The sequence below is a fragment of the Rhipicephalus microplus genome, chromosome X (genome assembly GCF_043290135.1).
Source record: "Rhipicephalus microplus isolate Deutch F79 chromosome X, USDA_Rmic, whole genome shotgun sequence".
Taxonomy (NCBI): domain Eukaryota; kingdom Metazoa; phylum Arthropoda; class Arachnida; order Ixodida; family Ixodidae; genus Rhipicephalus; species Rhipicephalus microplus.
The window spans coordinates 110,317,884-110,340,140 of record NC_134710.1 but is presented as its reverse complement, the minus strand read 5'-3'; the positions used below and the strand labels follow the sequence as shown (position 1 = coordinate 110,340,140).

The following is a 22,257-nucleotide window of genomic DNA, read 5'->3' as shown; positions in this document are numbered from 1 at the left end:
CCGAGCCCGCCGTGTACTCGCTCTTCAGCGATATGGTGGTCATTTCTTCTGAATTTCGAGTAGTATATCACTAATGGTATAAATAAGGGAATTTCTTGCTGTTAAAAGTTAAGTAAGCTGCAGAAATGATGGATCCATTTTGAAAACAAAGGTGCAGGACAGCACGTCGAAATTGTTTTCAGCACGTACTCGGAGAAGTCAATGCTAAGAAAATATTTGTGCTAAATGGGTCTGAATTCATTACAACTTGGCATGGACTACGCGAATAAACATTTGTGTCGAAGTATTATATATAAAAATTATGAAGTTTTCAGCTGACTCGCAGCATTGCGATTTACCGTGCGATTTACCTGCAAATAATGTAGCTCATTAGACAGAATTCCGCTTTGGGACGCAGAAGACCTAATATGGATCTCTCTTTCATGTAGTGAGAAATAAAACTAACGCCGCGAACCACAGAATGGTTTCCGGAACTGACATCGGTATACTCGGATCTCATGTACAGATTTCTTCTCATCAGTCGTCAGGATCACGTAGTCGCATACCCTGATTCACGCGAACAGCTGACTCGATCTACCACGTGCACGTCATAAACGGTAATGTTCACTTGACGTAGGAGCATTTCTGATAGCAATCGTTATCAAAACAAACGCCAGAAAGTCGAAAAAAACTGTTTCGATGGCGGACTCCCCTTCGCACGTGGCCCACGCGATAATGAAATGTCCTCTGCTTCAATGAAGCAACGATTAGTATCGCACGTCATATTCATATACAGATTGATGCTGTTTTGGGCTAAACAACTGTGGGAAAAATTTATTCATCAGGTGGCTATCTAAACTGGTACTTACAAGCGTGACAGCACAGTTGCTAGAATGTTGCACGTAGACGCTATCTGAAATCAGTAGCTTTTTCTGCAAGTAACCTTAACTTGTTTTTCTAGTGAAGTGGAGCACTGAAATTATTCGTGAAAAAAATATGAGCGACTACACGCAGGAAAATCGAACGCCTGGTGGTATTCAATAGGGCGAGCGAAAAGAAAACTGTTGCCAGCAGTTACTTCGATGCGTCTGATACACATAACACTTGTGGAAGCGAATGGAGGCGGAAATGTTGTAGGCCCGTGTGCTCAGATTTGGGTGCACGTTAAAGAATCCCAGGTGGTCGAAATTTCCGGAGCCCTCCACTACGGCGTCTCTCATAATCATATGGTGGTTTTGGGACGTTAAACCCCACAAATCAATCAATCAATTGTGGAAGCGAAACAATGACAGGTTTTTAAAAAAATCGCCCGTGAACAGCGCAACCTGAAATGCAAGTACGCTGTCGTATGCGTTTCAGAAGCGCGACATGATTGCGAGGTACGCTGCAGAGTAATTGCGGTCACCTCGCTTTTTTTTTTAAGCTGCTGCACATGCATTGCCTTGCTGTTCACCCCTGTTAGAGTGCGACTGCCGTGGCCGAGAATCGAACCCATCTTCGAGGTAAGCAGCGCGATACCATAACAAACCTCATCAAAGCGTGTACGCTGGAGCGCTAGCACCGTTGACGATTCTACCGGAAAAAAAATATGTTTAGTTTTTCATTGTTTTACGGGGAACCTCATCGATGCTGCTTTAGTCATTTATTTTAAGCGTGAGACAAGCAAAAACTGAACGCTGGCAACGCAACGGTGTTCGAAGAGAGCGCGTGTTATGTATACGCGCGCCACAGCAAGATTCGTAGAGTCCGTGCGGTGACGTCATGCAAACCTCCCACCAGGCGGCGCCACTCCAACTTCTCGGGACTAACCGCTGGAATTAGAGAGGAGACTGTATAGTTGTAGTTATACGTCTTAATGGAAACTGTTTAAGTATTTTCTATGAATTGAGCCCTTTCTTTTCTAAATGAAGCGACCATTTTTTTAGCTTGGTTATTGTATAGACGTCAACTATAGTGGGTCTGTACAAATGCGCTCTTACGCGCGCCCGAGCGAAAACTAAAAAAAAAAAAAAAGTGGGCACGTTGGATTGTGTGGCCATTCAGAAATTCTTGATTTGAACAGCTTGCAGCATGTTAATGAATAGGAAATAAGAAAGACAACACAACAAAAAGATGCGGATAGGATTATCTGTGTCTAAAAGGTTTCTGAAGTTTGACGGGTTGAAAAATATTAAATGGATATCGGTATACGCCGCAACCTCAACATCGTTTTTATAAAAACGGCAGAAGCAGGCCGACGATGCTTGTCCAGTCAGTAGTTTCAGCAGTCCTCGTAACTGTCTATAGACTTCGTTGAGTGATGCAATAGATGGACAGACTTCCTTGCTCGGCGGCAGGATGCACATAATCGCTGTCGAGTCAGGATGTTGAGAATTTCGAATCAAGTTTTTCCCGCTTTCTTCGTGTGTACGAGGCCGGCAAGTGGTCTTTCTGTGTTATCATGCCCGTATGATGAAAAATCTCGAGTGAGACGTTCAACCCAACAGAATTTGCATGCAGTACGATATATCTTGCCCCTCCACTGCTACTATATACAGGTTTGTTCGTGCCCCGCCGCGGTGGTCTTGTGGCTAAGGTACTCGGCTGCTGACCCGCAGGGCGCGGGTTCGAATCCCGACTGCGGCGGCTGCATTTCCGATGGAGGCGGAAATGTTGTAGGCCCGTGTGTTCAGATTTGGGTGCACGTTAAAGAACCCCAGATGGTCTAAATTTCCGGAGCCCTCCACTACGGCGACTCTCATAATCATATAGTGGTTTTGGGACGTTAAACCCCACATATCAATCAATCAAATCAGGTTTGTTCGTATACCAGAGATGATCCTTCCGGGCTCTCTTTATTAGCACATATAACGAAGCTTAAGCAAGTTGTGTGGGCGCCAGTAATGAATTGACAATAATAGTTTTATATTGTTTATCGCATTTGTCGGCCACTTGCACTCTCCGTTGTACGGCCTTTAGGCACACTATAGTGAATTCACTTTTACCGGGCCCCATTTTAACGCCGTCGCTCCGGTTTATTGGACTCCACTCGAGACTTCATGGGGCTCTGTCTGTAACATAGGATTGCCTTAACATAGAAAGTGCGATGCTATACAGTGTCACTTCTCCCTGTACCGCAGCGGCTTGCAGAATCACTGGATGACCTATAGATTGTGAGCGACTCATTGTAACAACTGTTATACGTGTGATTCTATGATATTATGCCTCACGAAAGGTGGCCTGTGATGCCCACATATCTCCGTTCGTAAGGCTTTTATTCTTCATTTCTTTCTTTCTTTCTATCTTTCTTTCTTTCTTTCTTTCTTTCTTTCTTTCTTTCTTTCTTTCCCGCGCAGATGGGCAGTTGTAAGGTTGAGCACTCACCAACCACCTCCGTCACCCTGTACTTCGCGCGCACGTAATTAGCGTGAGCACTCAAGGTCCTGCTGAACCGCGTCTTCGCGCTCATCAAGAATATTACAGCATCCGCGACGCACACATGTCATCCCGTGCGTGTGTAGTCGTTCGCTCTTATTAAAGCTAGGACGTCGTGGTGGAAGCATTGCCCACGCGATAGAACGGTCATTGGACTTTGTATTGCTTATGATGCTTGGGGGGGGGGGGAGGCAACTGCGTGATTAGAAGAGCTACCAAGACTGTCGGTCGTGTATCTATATGTGCACCTCGCATCTCGTCTCTTCGTTTAAGATGTGCTTTCTTGCACTGCGTTGCGGGCTGACTTCAAAGCTCTTCACAAACTGTGCCGTGACTTCGGCTCATTAGTTGAAAAGCGTTTTCGTAGATAGTCAACCAACGGAGCTGTCGGAGTTCAACTAGGCTCTTTAAGTCATGTCTGCCGTTGCATTGATACGTCTTTGCGAACACCAATTGCGCATTGGTTTTGAATCTGTGCACCTTGCTTTGCAGGAAAGCGAGCGTGAAAAGCCTCGAGGGTGAAGCCACGAGAAAGTCAGACGCAACGTCGTCGCGAGGAAAGATATATTTTATTCGCAGATCAGTGCTTAATGACCTATTTTTTAGCACCTAGGTCCCGCGGGTTTATTAATAATTACGTCGCGGCACAACGGCACGAATTCGGCAGTGAATGAGACATAAAGGTGAACGAAAGGCTTATCGGACGTGCGATGGAGCGATTGAAGAATTCGAGCTTATTGCTCTCGCGTTTCGCTTGTTTAGTGTATATTTATCCAGTGCCTTCAGAGTTCGCGACTGCGCGAATGGCCGAGGCGCGCGAGAGCTCCTGATTTGCGCGCGGGCTTAGAAGTAGTCATCGAGAGGCCACCGTATGCGCTGGCAGCAGTGAGCTCCCCGCGGAGATGCGGCCACGCGTGGAGATCGTGGCGGAGAAGAGAGCCGCCGTGCACGGTGTGAAGCCGTTGTGTGATATAAGGGGCGCGGGGGGCCAAAGCAATTGCTTTCGCATCGACCGACAGGCGGCTTGCGCCGCTGCGGGAGTCAGGTAAACGGCGTCGCCCTCGGCGCCGCGCTGCTCGACACGGTCATCGAGCTGCCGTTGGCGGCAGCAGACGCTTCTCTGTTGTGCGCTTGCACGCTGGCGCGCCTTTCGTGGGACTCCGCCACATTCCCGTATATTGTACACGCACTCTTCTATGTACTGTACCCGCCTTCTTTTTTTCTTTTGCATCGAGCTTCCAAATGTGATTTATCTGGAGGCCGCCCCCTTTTCTGCGGTCGCCGTGTCTGGGAGGCATCTCGTCGCGCCGGGGTCGCGGGCGTTTGGGGACACGATCGAAACTCTATTTTCACGGCGCCAGGCGCGAACGGCTTCGATTGAATGGGCCCGCTTACGCAGTTGGGCGTGCTCCTCCGGGGCCAGCGTGCTCGCACTCGAGCCCGCGCAAACGGCCAAGGTAATTATGGCCACGTCAGGAACACACTTGCCGCCGCTTGTTGTTTCGATTGTCGATGGCGTCGATGCTGTCGGCGTGTTGCGTCAGCGATTCCCAAACGCGATCTTTCATGCTTCGCTCTTATAAAGAGAGCAAACCGGTGCATCCTTTTCGTCCCCTTCCGCTGATGACCGCAGCGCGCTCGTTGTTAAGTCGCGGGCGAAGCCTGGCGCGTTCTTTTTGTCTTCTCGTGATTAATATATGCTAGTGGCGTTTCGCTCGTGGTCGTCTTCGGTCTACGCCACATGTATTTTGTACCGGATGTAAAAGCGGTAAATGACTGGATACTCAATAATAAGAGCGAGACGTACGTCCTCCTTTTTTTTATGGGGACCATGTTGGAGATTTCTGGTTAAAGCTTCCTGAATAATTTTTTCTTTGCTAACAATAAAGAAAGAAAAAAACAAGGATAAGCACTCCATAACTGCTCCTTAGAGGAGGTTTGCGTATTTTTAAAGGTATGACGCTAGAACTGTACCCCGAATTATCGTGCACGTGTGACGTATGGCAGTTACACACTCCCAAAAGAAAAAGAAAAAGAAGTTATAGTTACAACTGCAGTATATTAGTACGGGTTCTTGACGTGGACGAAGGAAGCAGTCAACATCTTTGTCACGCACTTCGGGTGAGGCCCCGCCGATACAACATCGACGTGCGGCAGTCTCGCAGGCTTCCACTTTACGCTTCGGCCTGCGACGCCTGAAAGGCCTCGAAGTGGCACATTTCAAATTTATTTGCGGGTTGGTCGACCCGTGCGGGGTTGCACGTGTGGTGATGTGTGGGCCTGACCGACGCACTCATTGAGCAGACACGGAGTTTGATTACACACAAACAAGCATTTAATTGAAACAAGGGCAAAGGCAGGAGTTAACGAAAATAACAGAGAGGAATAACACTGATGCGCGATGGAAAGAACAGCTATATAACAAAATGGGCTAAAAACACTACAAAAGATACAGGCTAAAGACAAATATGCGGAATGTTAATAAAATAACGACAAAATGGAAATCAGAAAACAGCGATACAAGGGAATAATTACACAATGATCATGGTGGCGCTTTTGAATTTAAACGTGCGACGCAGCGCACACTACAAATATTTAAAAAAAAGGCTGGTTAAAGTTATTTAACAGTTTAAAAAAAGTCACAATAAAAAGTTCCATACGGACCAGGCCAGCTCTTGGTGCACGTAGGGGAGTTGACGGGTGCCGCTGGAGGTCTCGCCGGCTTGGTAGACGACGAGGGTGCCCGGAATTGCAGCCGTCTCAATACGTTGCACGGGTCACTCCATGCTCGCCGCCTACGCGAGACTCGCGACACCGACGACCGCACTTGTTGCTGGCTGTACGTCAACTGCCTATTCCGATGCAGTCCAAACCTCTTCAGGGGCGTACACGTGTTCCCGTCTCATCTGGGAGTAATTCTCCTTGTTGAAACCGCCGGTTCCCCTTCCGGTCAGGGGCAGGGAAGACGAGCCGGCGCCACGCTGAGTCGTTATAGTCGCCGGATGTCGTCTCTCAACACAAAAACGCCCTTCCTTGGAAGATGGGGCCCGCGGATGCTCCGAAAACTGGAGTCGTTTGTGACAATCTTCAAGGTGAAACTTTTTGATTTGGCCAAAATTGGGGCCGGTAAAGAAAGTGCAAACTACAGCAAGCAGTGCACGCTGTACGTTGATATTGGTGAACAAAGCTTCGGCCGTCAATAAACTTATTATCATTGGTACGCGCCGTCTTTTGTATACATCACGCGTCGAACATTCCAGCCTCATCACCGGTGCATGGTCGCGCATGCGCTGATATAATCTCGAGAGTTCGTATCTTGCGCGCCCCATCTTAACTAAACCATCTACTACAATCGTGAAGCTTCTCGAACACAGAGGCGCCATCTGCGCCGAGCATTGCTGACAGGCTTTGTGGAAACCTAACACAACAAAATCCAAACAATGTATCGTAGCTGGCTGTAACGACATTGGTTATCTATGAGTCCTCTAAGGGTTATCTATAGATTATCCTGCATGGTTTAGCTGAGGGTGCCCGGCTGCCGACCCGAAGGTCACGGGTTCGATCCCGGCGGCGGCGCTCACATTTTGATGGAAGTTAAATGTAGAAACCCGTGTTCTGTGTGGTGTCAGTGCACCTTAAAAAAATCCAGGTGGTCGAAATTTCCGGAGCCTTCTACTACGGCGTCACTCATAATCATATTGAGGTTTTGGGGCGTTACACCCCATATATTATTATTATTATTATTATTATTATTATTATTATTATTATTATTATTATTATTATTATTATTATTATTATTGGTTACGGGCAACGGGTATACGTTGATGACATGGTGTTTGATGTCATAACCTGAGGTTGACCGCATTTCTAACTTCGGGCTTTTCTTCCTCAGCGCTTCATTTAGAAACACGTCGTACCTAATGCATATATACCCGCTAAATGTGTCGGAACGCCATTTTATTATCCCTCCGAGACTCGTCACGTCGTCGAACTTTTTCATAGCACGCAAACATGTACAGAGTTGTGGTTTGGCCGTTGCGTGCTACGCTCGTCACGTGTCTGAAACGTAGCAACCGAGTTTTTTTCATGCGCCAGTGTTGTTGTTGGACAGCTCAACCACGAAATCTTTCCCTCCGTGCCGCGTACGTAACACCTCGCGCTCCGTAAAAAAAATTAAACAAACATCTAAAGAAACAAAAAACGCCAGGCCTGTGCGAAATCCACAGCACAGTCGCAGCGAAAGCTAGAAGAGCGGCCTTTAAGAGCCTTTTCTAAACACTCATTGGGTAACTAGTGCAAGCACAATTGCTGGGTACCCACTACGGCGTTAATAATAATCAGTAAGCCGGTACTCGCTATGCAATTTTTCGTCATTCTTCTGAGAACCGCCTCGTCATGGTGGTCTAGTGGCTAAGATACTCGGCGGCTGACCCGCAGGTCGCGGGATCAAATCTCGGCTGTGGCGGCTGCATTTCCGATGGAGGCGGAAATGTTGTAGACCCGTGTACTCAGATTTGGGTGCACGTTAAAGAACCCCAGATGGTTGAAATTCCGGAGCCCTTCACTGAGGATTCTCTTATAATCATATGGTGGTTTTGGGATGTTGAACCCCACAAATCAATCAATCATCTTTTGAGAACCGTGGTATCCGCTAAACACTTGCAAAGAATTTCGTGCCAATTGTTCATGCAGTGGCTGACGACGATAAGGAATAATGCCTGAAGTGGGTATGCGCCACAGTTGATTGGCGATCAAAAACAAGCTTTTGTAGTGGGTTGCAGCATTGTATGACCCACTCGTTATGTTATTCGCATTCTCTGCCGACTGGTTGTTCTTTTGCTGTTCGAAAACGCTTTATTACTCATATAAACGTGATTCATTTCCCGACATCAAGCCATCCTAAGGCAAATTTGCGAATTAGCCCCATGTACCGAAGTCGCTGGCGCCAGCAAAAATTTTTATAAAAGTAGTGGATTCTGGCTAGGCATGTGGGCTACAACTCCTTCGGTCTTCGCAAATATTCATTGGAATGTCACTCCTATGAAATACCTTGGTGTGCCTCTTGATAACTATCGTAACAGCGGCCCACACTGGACCGCTGCGATAGCTACGATCCGCCGAAAGGTGGCAACATGGCACGGACGGGAGCTTTCGATTTTCGCCAGAGCGAAAGCGTGCAATATATTCCTTGTATCGAAGCTCATTTATATTCTGCAGGTGTTGCATTGCTCTCGGGTGCACATTCAAGCCTTTCATAGGATATTTGCCTGCTTTATTTGGAGCTCTTCCTGGGAACCCATGAGAAGAGACAATTTTTTTCTTCCACTCGAAAAGGGTGGCCTCGGCCTTGTGCATTTGTTCGTGCGACATGCGACAGTTGGTGTTGCGATTTTTCTACCTCAAGGATGTGTGCCACCCATTTCTATTAGCGGTTCTTCGTAACCGTCTACGTTACCACCTTCCTTTTATTCATGTCACAACAAGCGTTGCTAAGGAATTGCCGTTGCCGGGATTCCTAAAAAAAAAATTGTTGATACTGTCAGTTTTTTGAAAGCCAGGTTTACCTTAGAGTATTTGTATACTATTGACAGAACAAATTTAACCGCTGCACTTGTGAATAACCTTTTCCCCGAACCTGTTTATCGAAAGCCATATTCGCTTCTGTCTGGTCAGGATGTATTACTTCGTGTACGTAGAATGTGTATATCTCCTTCAGCCAAAACATTTTTCTTTAAACTGCACACTTCCACGCTGCCTGTGAAAACGTGGCTGAATGAAAAATCAATATGCGTACCCTGGACAGTGAATTGTAGACTCTGCAACCAACCTGAGACTATAAAGCATTGTTTCATTCATTGTCGTGATGCTTTTTATTTTTGGGACATTCTGAAAAGAACGTTAAGAAAAGAACTTCCAATCACAGCCCATGGTATTAGGTTCCTTCCGTTCAAAAAGAGTCTGATAGTACTCCTTATGACTTGTTTATGTTGTTGGGACTTTATTCATTATGGAAAAGTCGCATGATCGATAGACATGCCGAGCCACCATGGTCGACGAGATCTGTCTCCCGAGAAGCAGCTGCTCAAGTGCGCAGTGTTGTCGAGACTTTTGACCCCGTTCCGGAGTGGCTTCCCGTTCTTGACGCTTGTGTGTGTTTGCCTGTCTTCTGATGAAGTATGTTATGTGTACTTTACTGGTGACAATGTCATTCATTAAAGAAAAAAAAACCGGCGTGGTTCAGTGGTAGAATGCTGGGCTGGCATGCAGTGGACCCGGGTTCGAGCCCCACTGTTTTCTTGGTACTATGTTTTTTTTTCTTACTTCTGCGATAGTGCTTACGGACAACGGCGGCGGCAGCGGCGCTGGCGCCGCGCGTGACCCGAGTTTTGATCTTATAACATTTATTGATTGATATGTGGGGTTTAACGTCCCAAAACCACCATATGACTATGAGAGACGCCGTAGTGGAGGGCTCCGGAAATTTCGACCACCATGGGTTCTTTGACGTGCACCCAAATCTGAGCACACGGGCATCAAACATGTCCGCCTCCATCGGAAATGCAGCCGCCGCAGCCGGGTGATCTTATAACAGCATTCGTTGCAAAATAGTTTTTCTAACCCACATGACCTCGGTCAGAAGTCGAGTGTGTTACGTCGTGAGTTAAACACACACATTTGCAGAAGGTGAATGTAACGGGTACTTTCACAAGTTTCGCACCGCACCAACTTTTAATGACGATAGAAATGAAACAAGTGCGTAATATTTCAAAGTGGTCTCCTTTCGATTAAACTCATTTCTCACACCTCTATCATAATTTTTAGGCGCTTTAAGAAGGCCTCAGCTGTCTGCGTTCAAAATGTCCGCGGCCTACATTCTTCGCTTCATCATCATCAGCATTTTTTTTCCTTTGAATATCTTTCTTCAGCTTAAAGAAGAGGTAACAGTCACTGGGCGCCAGGTTTACGCTATGTGGTGTGTGGCCGATCTTGTCGAAGCCTCTGTCCTCCGGTGCAGACTTGCCCCGCCGAGGTGGTCTATAGTGGCTAAGGAACTCGGCTTCTGACCCGCAGGTCGCGGGATCAAATCCCGGCTGCGGCAGCTGCATTTCCGATGGAGGCGGAAATATTTAGGCCCGTGTGCTCATATTTGGGTACACGTTAAAAAACCCCAGGTGGTCGAAATTTCCGGAGCCCTCCACTACGGCGTCTCTCATAATAATGGTGGTTTCGGAACGTTAAACCCCAGATAACAATCAATCAATCCGGTGCAGACTTCCGGAATGCCCCTCACGTGAGCTGGAGTGATGGCATGATTGAATACAGCTGGTCTTTTCCAATTTATCGCATTCGGCAGTTCATGTAAACATGCACCCAGAGTTGAAACACATACTCTGCCCTTTAAGTAGATAATGAAGTATGCCCGTGACGGCAGTTTTGATATCGCTGTCAGTATTAATGTCAAAAAAACAACTTACAGAATCACCCCTTTACGAACCGCTATGGCAGGCAAAGTCGTTGTTCGCACGACAAGCACGCCCGTTCAGAATCGCACACTCCGTAGCGGAGCAGTGAGGTGGGCAGCGGACGTGAAAACGCTGAAAGGCACAGCGGGAGTAGCGACTATGGCGCAAACGGAAACTGTATATAGCACAGATGAGTAGGAATTAGCATTATGACACTTTCTCACCTCCACACGCACATCGCGCTGTTTTGTCGAGCAGTTAAAGAAGACAACGACAAATCAGCAGGAAACAGTGTTGCGCATTATAGTAAGGCAATTCCAGTGGAGTTCTTCCGGAACTTTTGTTGTTTGTTTCCCTCAATCTCGAATTACTATTTGCGCTTATCAATGAGTAACTGTTGCTGTGAAATTGGCAGCAGAACGTGCATATATACTTGATAGCGGTGGTTTAACCGTGTAGATATATACGCGCTTATACTGGTGTTCTCGTGTGTCAACTTGAACATGTCACCGTAAATGCACAGCAGAAAACTGGTTTCTTTTTTTGTCAAGGTCAATTATCATTTTCCTGGGGAAATAATTCCTTCAGTTTTAGGGCATTCAGAGAGATTTTTGCGGTTCTAGATAGCTCAAGTATGCGCCATTTACTGCATGCTTTGCGCCGACGTTGATTTTCAAACAGTTAATTAATGAATTAATGAAAAGTGTCGGAGCGAATGCTCCGACACTTTCTCTTATTTGCTACTATCAGTGCCTAATCGAGCCCGTTAAAGTTGGTCTGTGTGGAGTTGTTTCAATCTATACCGTGAAGCTGTACGGTACCGTAGGGAAGAAAAATAAAAGATGCGAAATGATAGAGACACGTGTGCTGTGTGATGTCAGTGGACGTTAGAGAACACCAGATGGTCGGAATTTCCCTAGCTTTCCACTACCGCATCCCTCATAATCATATCGTCGTAGTTTTGGGACCTAACACCCCCTTTATTATTATTATTATTATTATTATTATTATTATTATTATTATTATTATTATTATTATTATTATTATTATTATTATTATTATTATTATTATTATTATTACAAAAAGGTACATATTAGAGTTCAATATATTGATTATGCTACAACATAGCTGACTTGCCGAGCTTTAAGCATACCTTTGTGTGACCTGTTTCCATGATGTCTTGGTTGAGACAGGAAGAGGTAAAATGTTCTGACGGCATGAATCGTGCTGGGTTTTTTTCTTAACAGACTGTGCAAGTAGTAGTAGTCAAACAGCGGGCTGTATTTTCTTTCTTTTATTTCAAATGCCTCTTTTTAAAATTTTTAGCTAGCCGTAGATAACCACTGCTCAATTAGCCTCTCTATTGTTCGCTCTTATCTCATAGTGGCAAAACAGCGCAGACTATGGCACGAAGGACGTACAGGACACATCTCTGTGTCCTGTATGTTCATCGTTTCGTTGTCTGCGCTGTTTCGCCAGAACGTTCACGAAGCAACTAGCCTACACTTGGGCTCTTATCTCATCCTCCTGGGATTCAGGGGTGGCTCGCTCTAACTTCAAATGAATATAGCACACAGTGATTCCGTAAGTATTACTTTCAAGTGATGCTGCGTAAGTATGCGAGACAACGCATCGGCGGGACGCTTATCAGCGTATGTGTCCGGAAATCACTCGGAATGCACAGCAGGTGGAATCGAGGCGTGGGCGTACTTCCCTGCACTACGGGTGCAGTATCGCTTCTACTTTCCAACCTTCTTTCTTCCTTTTACCGACATTCGTCTCTACAAACTAAGAGCCTCAGGCAAGCAGAAAAAAAGAAAGAAAGCAAAAAAACCCGCTCTCGACCTAATTTTGTTTTGTTTATTCAGGTTTTACAAGAAGCCTCTGCAGGATAATCACGTGTTGCACTTCAAGCGTACCGGTGTGATGATAATTACTGGCAGCTTGCTTATTTGTTATATATACACAGCTACTTGCTTCGACATAATTCTGTCTTTCTTAAAGTTAGCTTTGCGGACTAGTTGGTTGATCATTATGGCGTGTGGCAGCGCGCACCGGCTAAAAATATGAACATGAAAACAAAAGTAACACAGAAGGGCTGCCAATGCAAGCGTTTTGCAGCGCTTGCGCTGTCCTTCTTGTCTTCCTAGCTGTTCGTCTATTCATCCGGGGTGCTCTGCCACACGCCGTAGTTCCTTTATTCATACTCTCTGATCGGTGCACACGAGTTCACTGCTTTTCACAGTGCAGAAATAATGACAACGAAATGACATGATCAACTATTTTGTTTCTCGATGACAATCGCGTTATCATGTTTGTTTTCTACACTGTGTAGTAATATCGTTTTCAATCCACAGTTTATGTATGTATTAAATCACAACTACAATAAGTACACCCTGCTGTGGCGCTCTGCCCGTGAGGTGCTATATGTCTTTGGGTTTACCGCGCTGCTGCTATCAGTTTCAGATACTTTTTACAGATACTTTTTACTTTTTAAAAGCAGATACTTTTTACTTTTTATTGATTTTTTCAGCTATGTCTTTTTATGCGGCTGTGAACTAGTCGACCTGTTTCAAAACACAGCTTTTTTTTAACAGTCCCTACTTTCTGTGTGACATAATGCAAAAGAATTTTTGATTTTATTTGAACTAGGCTAGCTATTTAATATGATTGTTTACTCTATAAATAGACATCCTTGTCCCGATGCCGGAATCTGCCACCAAGAGGCCATTCAACGCTTCCGATAGATAGGTATTCGGCACACAAACGTTCTTGCATTTACAGCCCATCGGAATGCAATGTTCGAGTTCGCGAGCTCACATTCGGTTGATTAACTACGTTAAGCGAGCGCGTTGCCTTTGTTTCGCTGCCGCCGCATAATCGCGCCGGATGGCACAGCGTGTACTTGCGACGCACGCAATTCTTTGTTCATTGTTCTAACTTGAATCGCGTGAAGTGCTCACAGGCCTAAATTTCGCTGCGCTACGTGCTTCAACTCGATCAATTAGTAAAGTAATGAGGTAATACACCTGAAGGGTTTATTAATTTTACTCGCGTGAATTCAGATATGTGCTATTGTTGTTGGTACTAACGATCTAAAACTGGTTTCCTCGGAATTCTTCTTCTCAACGTCTTGGAGTAGTTGCCGATGCATGTAAACTTTGGATGAAACTGAACCATGTAGCCTACTTTAGAAGTCATGAAACTTCACTATACCGGTGGAGTATTAATTTGGTTTTGTTGCTCTTGAGGGCAAGAAACAGATTGATTGATTGATTGATATGAGTGGTTTAACGTCCCCAAACCACTATATTATAATGAGAGACGCCGTAGTGGAGGGCTCCGGAAATTTCCGGCCCCTGGGGGTCTTTAACGTGCACCCAAATCTGAGCACACGGGCCTCGACATTTTCGCCTCCATCGGAAATGCAGCCGCCGCAGCCGGGATTTGATCCCGCGACCTGTGGGTCAGCAGCCGAGTACCTTAGCAACTTAGGGCGGCAAAAATTTGGAGCTCACTCTGACTCACTCCCGACACATATTTTGGAGTAAGGGCTTACTCGAATCCAGTCTCATCAACTTTTTGTGAGTCCGAGTAACTCGGACTCAGACTCGCCATACATTTTTACGACCGCACTCTCGCGGACTCGCTCACAGTTACACTGACTGCTCGACCTGAGTCTGAGTGAGTCGATTCATGAGTCCGTTAGCGTTTACTTATAGCTTTCTAGCATGGTGTCAATAAAGTTCTTTAACACCACTGTTCGGCGTATTCGGTGCACTACTTGGCGTATTTTTATCTCTTGCCATGAAATTCGAGTTACTGTTTCCATTAAGGGCATTTTAATTGAAAGAGACGACTCACACGATGTATATTTATCAACATGCGGTGAAAAAGTTTGCCCCGTGCTTGCGCACACCTCTGGTCAATAAACATTGATACCTCAGCGTGAACGCTGGTGCGCTTAAGTATATGCGTGAGTAGACGTTAGTACAAACGTGAGCGTACATAAGGGCGATGCTATTGGCGAATTTGTGTAGGTAAGCCGTGGGTGGTCAAAAAATGTTGAACTCACTCAGACGTACTCGCGAAAAAATGTATTTTGCGCAGAATACTCACTCAGACTGACAAAGATTATGCTCAACCGGACTCACTAAAGTTTTTCTCGGCCGAGCTCCCTCGGACTCAAACTCACTACTCAGATTCACGCCTCGATCTCAGTCCCAGTGAGTCGACTCAAAAAACGTTTATATATATATATATATATATATATATATATATATATATATATATATTAGGTTCGGTCGATCTACCTTGGAGCGGCTTTGTGCGCAAGCAGATGAGAATACTTACGCGAGGGCAATTCGCTCGACATGTCGGTGCAGTGACGAAAGCTGTAACGCCACCAACAAATATATATTTTAAAATGAGTGAGAAGTCGCCGTACACATTTGCCCGTATCATTGTGGACCGTGATGAGGAGAGATCAAGTGCGTTTCCCACACTGAATTTGCAATCGTTATATGTGTTCTATACCATGCCATTTTTAAATATTGATTGGATTTCTTTTCTGAACATGGTGATTCGTCGTTTCACCCAATATTGGCCTCTTGCAAATATACGCTCGTAGCTGTCGTGTGCAGCAATTTCGATAAGCTTCATTAATACGAACAGTACGAAGAAATTTCTCATATATACACACTGGCCAGTATCGGCCTATGTGTTCTCGACCTATGGACGCCGGAATTGAAGGCGATGAGCGTCTGCACTATTGCGCAGTTGCAGCAGTATTGCAACGCAAAGTTCATCTGCGTGACCATGCTTTCTTTTTTTGCATGTTTTCTCAGTATAACGTAACACACTAGAGAGGCGGAAGTGTACGCACCAAATTGAAGCTCGTGCACTGCCTAAACAATATGGACGATTCGTGGGAAAGACGGAGACTTGAAGTGGTGGGAAATCGTTCAACAAGAAATGTTGCTGAAGCCACGCCCAGTGGTCATTGTCAGCGCAGCATCGGGAGTTTCCTGCCCCGGCTAATGCAAGTCATCTTGTTGGAACGCTGGCTCCAGCGACGCTCCTTGTGCAACAATTTCTCGTACCAATGCTAACTTCCTATAATCTTTTTTTGGTGAAGCTGCGTTGCCGATGAGGCGCTATTTACAGTTTTTGTTTCTTTTTACTTTTTTACTACCGCATCTCTCGCGCCATTGATACGGAACATGGGGAATGGCGTATTCTAGCAAGTGTCCTTGACTCAGCTGAAGGCTGCATACGAAGCGGCCGCTGCCGAATCGGCACGGAAATTTCTCGCATCGGTTACCAATGTTAGAATGGCGATCACATGTCTCTTTTTTTTTTTTTGCGTGTGATGTCCTGGTCAGTTCAATCGTTACGCGACGTGAAGTGCTTCTCGGCGTCGCCGATCGGCCGTACATGCACGGGCGCCCACGGTGCACGCTTCAAACCGGCGGCAGCGGCGGCGGCCATGCGGACGGTGTGCGCGCGCGGGGAAATCGTGGCGGCGGGGTGGCCGGTTTCTCGGCTGCTCATACGGGCCGGCCGGCCCGAGGCAGCCCGAGGCGTCGGCACCGGCGTCCGCTGGGCCGTGGCGAGGAGGCGCCGTTCCGGAGGGCTGCTTCCGTCGGCGCCAGTTCACTGGCCCAGGCGTCCGGCTTGGCGCAATCATCTTGTCATTCCGCGGATTAACCGTAGCCTGGCTGGACACACTCGCTAGAGGCGAGCTCCAGCAAGGGAAGGGGAGGGGGAGAAGAGATGGGCGCCATTTGCTTTTCTTTGCAGTTTTCTCCCTTCTTGCTTCGATGCCGTTCCCTGTCGCGCGCACGCGACCTGCTGCGTGAGCGTTTCCTTGAGCAGAAAATCTTGAGTGAGGTGAGTCAGATTTTGGTAAATGGCGGCTGTGGTGAAAGCGTGTACATATACTAGAGGAGGGGGGAGAAGGGCTTGGCGGATGCTCCTCTGCGCTCGTTGCGAAACTGGAGGCTTTGCAGCGCGGGACATTAAAGATATTGATCCAGCTGAAGCAACTCGATCATCTTTTGTGTATGAGAGAGTCTTTTGAATCGGCCGAGTAGGGAGTTTGCCTTTCGTAATTCAGGAGCGAGATTTATAGAGTGAAGCGTAACAGGAGACATTTGTGCTAATGAAGGAGCCGCGCGTTTGTGGATGGTCGAGAAAAATGGCGCGGGTCTGCTTCGGCGCAGAGTACAAAACTCCACCGTTTTTCATGCGTAGTATACGCTCTCTCTCTCTCTCTCTCTCTCTCACACACACACAGATATATATATATATATATATATATATATATATATATATATATATATATATATATATATATATATATATATATATATTGTCGCTAGGTGAACATAACAGAATACAGGACGACGGTGCGACCAGAAAAAACGAGGTGTGTATTAACAGAACTAAAGAGCACCCGCTTCGACTTCTTCTTCCTCAGAGGAACCGTGGGTGCTGTCCACGCTCATCACTTCATCGTCCTCTGTCTTCTTGCCCGGCCTTTAGCCGTGACATTAACCTCCCATTCAAGAAAGCATCGTCCCGATGCTTTATAATCAAAGCGGTTTGTACTCGTTGGAAACGCATGAGTTCATTCGGAGAAATAAGGCTTCATGCGTACCACGTGCACAACTTCTGGAGCATACCTTCGACGCCTTGAAGAGTGTGCAGTATCAGGAACCTCATAATTAATGTCACTGAGACGTCTCAGAACTTTATAGGGACCGAAGTACCGTCTTAACAGTTTTTCTGAGAGGCCACGGCGCCGAATAGGTGTCCATATCCAAACTTTCTCTCCTGGCTCGTAGGAGACTGGTCGGTGACGAAGGTTGTACAGTCTTGAATTTTAGTCCTTCTGGCGACTAATACGTAGGCGTGCAAGTTGTCGGGCTTTTTCGGCCAGCTGAGTGATATAGTCAGCATCTGTTTCAGCGTCTTCGCACTCGTGCGGCAGCATAGCATCCAGCATAGTGGTGACTTCACGACCATGAAAAAGGCGGATTGGCGTTGTTCTTGTTGTTTCTTGATAAGCCGTGTTATAGGCGAACGTGAAATACGGCAAGATCTCGTCCCAGTTTTTATGCTCCACATCGACGTACATGCAGAGCATATCCGCTAGTGTCTTGTTGAGACGCTCCGTAAGACCAATCGCTTGCGGATGATACGCCGTTGTTCGCCGGTGGGATGTGCCACTAAGTCCTAAAACTCTTTGTAATAGTTCGGCTGCAAATACAGTTCCCCTGTCAGTTATTACCACTGATGGAGCACCATGCCTCAGCACCACATTCTCTACGAAAAATCGGGCTGCTTCACTTGCCGTGCCCCTCTCCAAAGCCTTGGTTTCGGCGTAACGAGTGAGGTAGTCGGTAGCTACTATAATCCATCTGCGAACTGCTGATGAGGTTAGAAATGGGCCCAAAAGATCCATTACGACTTGAGCGAATGGAGTAACAGGCACGTCAATAGGATGGAGGAGGCCTGCTGGTTTGACGGGTCGAACTTTTCTGCGCTGGCAATCAAGGCACGTCCGAACATAGTGTTGAACGGTCGCCGTCAGTCTTGGCCAGTAGTATTTCAGTCTCACTCTGCACAACGTACGCGTGTAACCCAGGTGGCCGGATGTTGGTTCATCGTGGCATGCCTGTAATGCTTCGCTCCTTAGAGATGTTGGGACGACGAGTAAGTAGTCATTTCCGTGTGGCGTGAAGTTCATCTTATACAGGACGTCGTTGCGCAAGCAAAATGACGAAAGCCCTCTCGCAAACAGTCTACGTACAGCTGAAGTGCAACCCTCTAAAAAACGTATTATGGGTTCTAGTTCGGGGTCGTCTCGTTGCAGCTGTGCGATAGTTGCAGTGTTTACAACTCCGACAAAGGCTGTATCGTCATCTTCTGCCGTCGCAGGTTCGTATGGCGCACGAGAAAGGCAATCAGCGTCTGAATGTCGCTTCCCCGATCTGTAGACCACCGTCATGTCAAATTCTTGAAATTTCAAGCTCCAGCGCGCCAACCTTCCTAAAGGGTCTCTTAAATTCGTCAGCCAGCAGAGGGAGTGATGGTCGCTGACAACATTAAAAGGACGACCATACAGGTATGGGTGGAATTTTATAACCGCCCACACCACCGCAAGGCACTCTTTTTTCGTAGTGGAATAATTTTCTTCCGCACGTGAAAGAGTTCTGCTCGCGTAAGCAATTGCTTGTTCGACGCCATCCTGCCACTGCACGAGTACAGCTCCTAAGCCGACATTGCTAGCGTCGGTGTGCACTGTTGTCGGTGCGTCATCATCAAAGTGTGCGAGGACTGGTGGCTTTTAAAGGCGTTGCCGCAGCTCGTCGAATGATTGTTGCTGCTCTTCATTCCGTACGAATGCGACGTCTTCTCTGGTAAGGCAGGCCAACGGCGAGGCAATGCGCGAGAAGTTCTCAATGAAGCGTCGGTAGTAAGCACACAGTCCTAAAAACCGTCTGACCGCCTATTTGTCAGTTGGCGCTGGAAAATTCGTAAAGGCAGCTATTTTTTTAGGGTCAGGCCGCACACCTTCACTACTGACAAGATGCCCCAGGAACAGAAGCTCTTCGAAGCCGAAATGGCATTTTTCCGGCTTAAGTGCTAGTCCGGCGGAACGGATAGCTTGAAATACTGAGTGCAGTCGCCTGATGTATTCGTCGAATGAGGCAGAAAATACGATGACGTCATCTAAATACACTAAGCACGTCTGCCACTTGAGGCCTGATAGTACGGTGTCCATTAGCCGCTGAAACGTTGCCGGTGCTGAGCACAAGCCAAATGGAAGTACCTTAAATTCAAAAAGGCCATCAGGTGCCACGAAAGCTGTTTTCTTCCGGTCTCTTTCATCGACTTGTATCTGCCAATACCCACTCCTTAGATCCATCGACAAGAAATAACGCGCATGCCGTAGTCGATCGAGTGAATCGTCGATACGTGGAAGTGGGTAGACGTCTTTTTTTGTCACCTGATTCAGTTTGCGGTAATCCACGCAGAAACGTAAGGTGCCGTCTTTTTTCTTCACTAATACAACCAGCGAAGCCCAAGGGCTTTTCGATGGCTGAATAAGGTCGTTTTCAAGCATCTGTCGCACCTGCTTTTCGATAGCTTCTCGTTCTCGCGGAGCTACCCGGTACGGGTTTTGCCTGATGGGTCTGGTCATGTCGTCCGTTATAATTTGATGTTTCGTCAGCGGCGTTTGACGGACCCTGGAAATCGAAGAGAAACAATCTTCAAACTTGCTAATAAACTGCATGATACTTTGCTTCTGCGCTGGCAGCAAACTTTGGCCAATATCAACAGATAGAGGTGCAGGGGTCAGATCAGTTGAATTACCTTTTTGAAGAGTTAGGCAGTCTGTCATCTCGGCGAGCTATTCCACGTACGCGACTGCCATGCCCCTCGTTAGATGTCGGCGTTCAGAGCTGAAGTTCGTAACAAAGACGTGCGTGTGTCCACTTTTTATGTTTACGATGCCTCTTGCGATAGATAAACCATGGCTGAATAGCAGTGTTGGAATTTGCTCGGCGATGTTTTCAGAATCGCTCGACGTGTCACATGTCACAGCCTCGAGTGCACTCGACCGTGGTAGGATGGTCACGTCGTCTTCGAAGACACGCAAAGGCTGAAGTCGCTGGTCCGTACAGGGCACATCCGAAACTTGATCTGGGGCCGTCCAAAACGTAACCGATCTCTCAGGAATGTTGATAATGGCACCGTATTCACGCAAGAAGTCCATGCCCAAGATCAGGTCTTTGCAGCACTCCGGTAAAATTACGAAAGTAGCGACGAAATCTGAACTGCCGATAATTATTCGAGCTGTACATTTGCCCGTCGGCGTCCAAATTGACCCCCTGCGGTTCTAATGTTTGGGCCCGTCCATATTGTTCTTACTTTCTTTAGGCAGTCGGCGAGTTTACGGCTGATAATAGAGAAGTCCGCACCAGTATCTACCAGTGCTGTTATTAGGCGTCCGTCTATACAAATGTCTAGATTGGCGCATACGCTTTCCGTTGATGTCGGTGACGTCGTATCGTCCTTGGTATCGTGCGTCGTACGATCCGTGGTATCATTCGTCGTATCACGTCGTAGAGAAGACGTTGCGGGTGAGATAGCATCACGACGGGCGGCAACCTTCCCCCCAAAGGTCGCAGCTGTTAGTTTCTCCGACGAGGGCTAGGAGATCTGCCCCGGACCACCTCGAAGTAACTGCGCTGCGGCGGCGAGTTCGGTGCAGGTGAAGGAGAGCGGGGTCGACGATACGGCACTTCGGGTTGCTGTGCTTGCGGGCCTGCACTGCTGTCACAGCGGTTATCGAAATAGACACGAGGGGAGGTTTGTAGAAAGTTATGATGTCTACGGTCACGATACGGGCACTGGCTCAAATTATGGCCGGCTTCTCCGCAATGAAAGCAAAGCGGTCGACGGTCGACGGTGCGCCACAAGTCCGTCTTACGGATGAATGGTCGACTGGTGGGCATACCTTGCGACCAAGATGCAGATGTCGGCGGAGTGTACATTGGCGCCGTTTGCATAGGCACGTTGGACTGCGGATACGGCTGCGGCGGATTGGGAGCTGGGGCCCACGGCTCGTTGTAAGACCCTTGGCTCACGTCACGATAAGCCAGTGGTGATGAGTTGTAGGCGACTGGAGTGTGTCGACGGACAGCTGATGCCTAGCTCACAGACCGCTGGTGTGAGGGCGATTCGGGCAACGAAAATGCCTGGCGGAGTTCTTGCCGCACAACTCTGCAACGCAAGCCATGGTATTTACTTGCGGAGTCACAACGAGGTTTCGGATCTCCTCCCGAACGACCTCACGAATGAGTTCGCGCAGAGGACACTCACTACCGGCACTCAAAGCAGAGAGACTGGGAGATGTTTTGATTGGTTGGTCATGGTATCGGCGCCATTGCTGCAGTGCTCGCTCGATTGTTGTAGCCTCTTTGACGAATTCGGCTACGCTTGTTGGTGGGTTGCGTAGAAGACCAGCAAACAGCTCTTCCTTGACGCCCCTCATCAATTGTCGGAGTTTTTTACCTTCAAGCATCTCGGGGTCGGCCCGGTGAAATAGGCGGGTCATGTCTTCCGCAAACATGGCGACGCTCTCGTTTGGTTTCTGTATGCGTGCCTCGATGAGCTGCAAAGCAGAATCACGGCGGTTGGTGTTTGCGAATGTCCTGAGAATTCGCTACCGAAATTCCTCCCACGAAGATAGCGTTGACTCGTGGTTCCCGTACCACGTACGAGCACTGTCTGCCAAAGCAAAGTAGACGCGCGATAGCTTTTGCTCAGTGAACCAGTGGTTGGCTTTGGCGACTCGCTCATACTGGGCTAACCAGTCCTCGACGTC

General features: G+C 47.3%; 1 protein-coding gene across 7 annotated transcripts in view; it reads left to right on the top strand.

The window, feature by feature from the left end:
- Positions 1-22,257, top strand: part of LOC119176250 (LIM domain-binding protein 2 Chi) — a 366,067-nt gene that overhangs the window by 42,006 nt on the left and 301,804 nt on the right. The gene's annotated exons all lie outside the window — the stretch shown is intronic.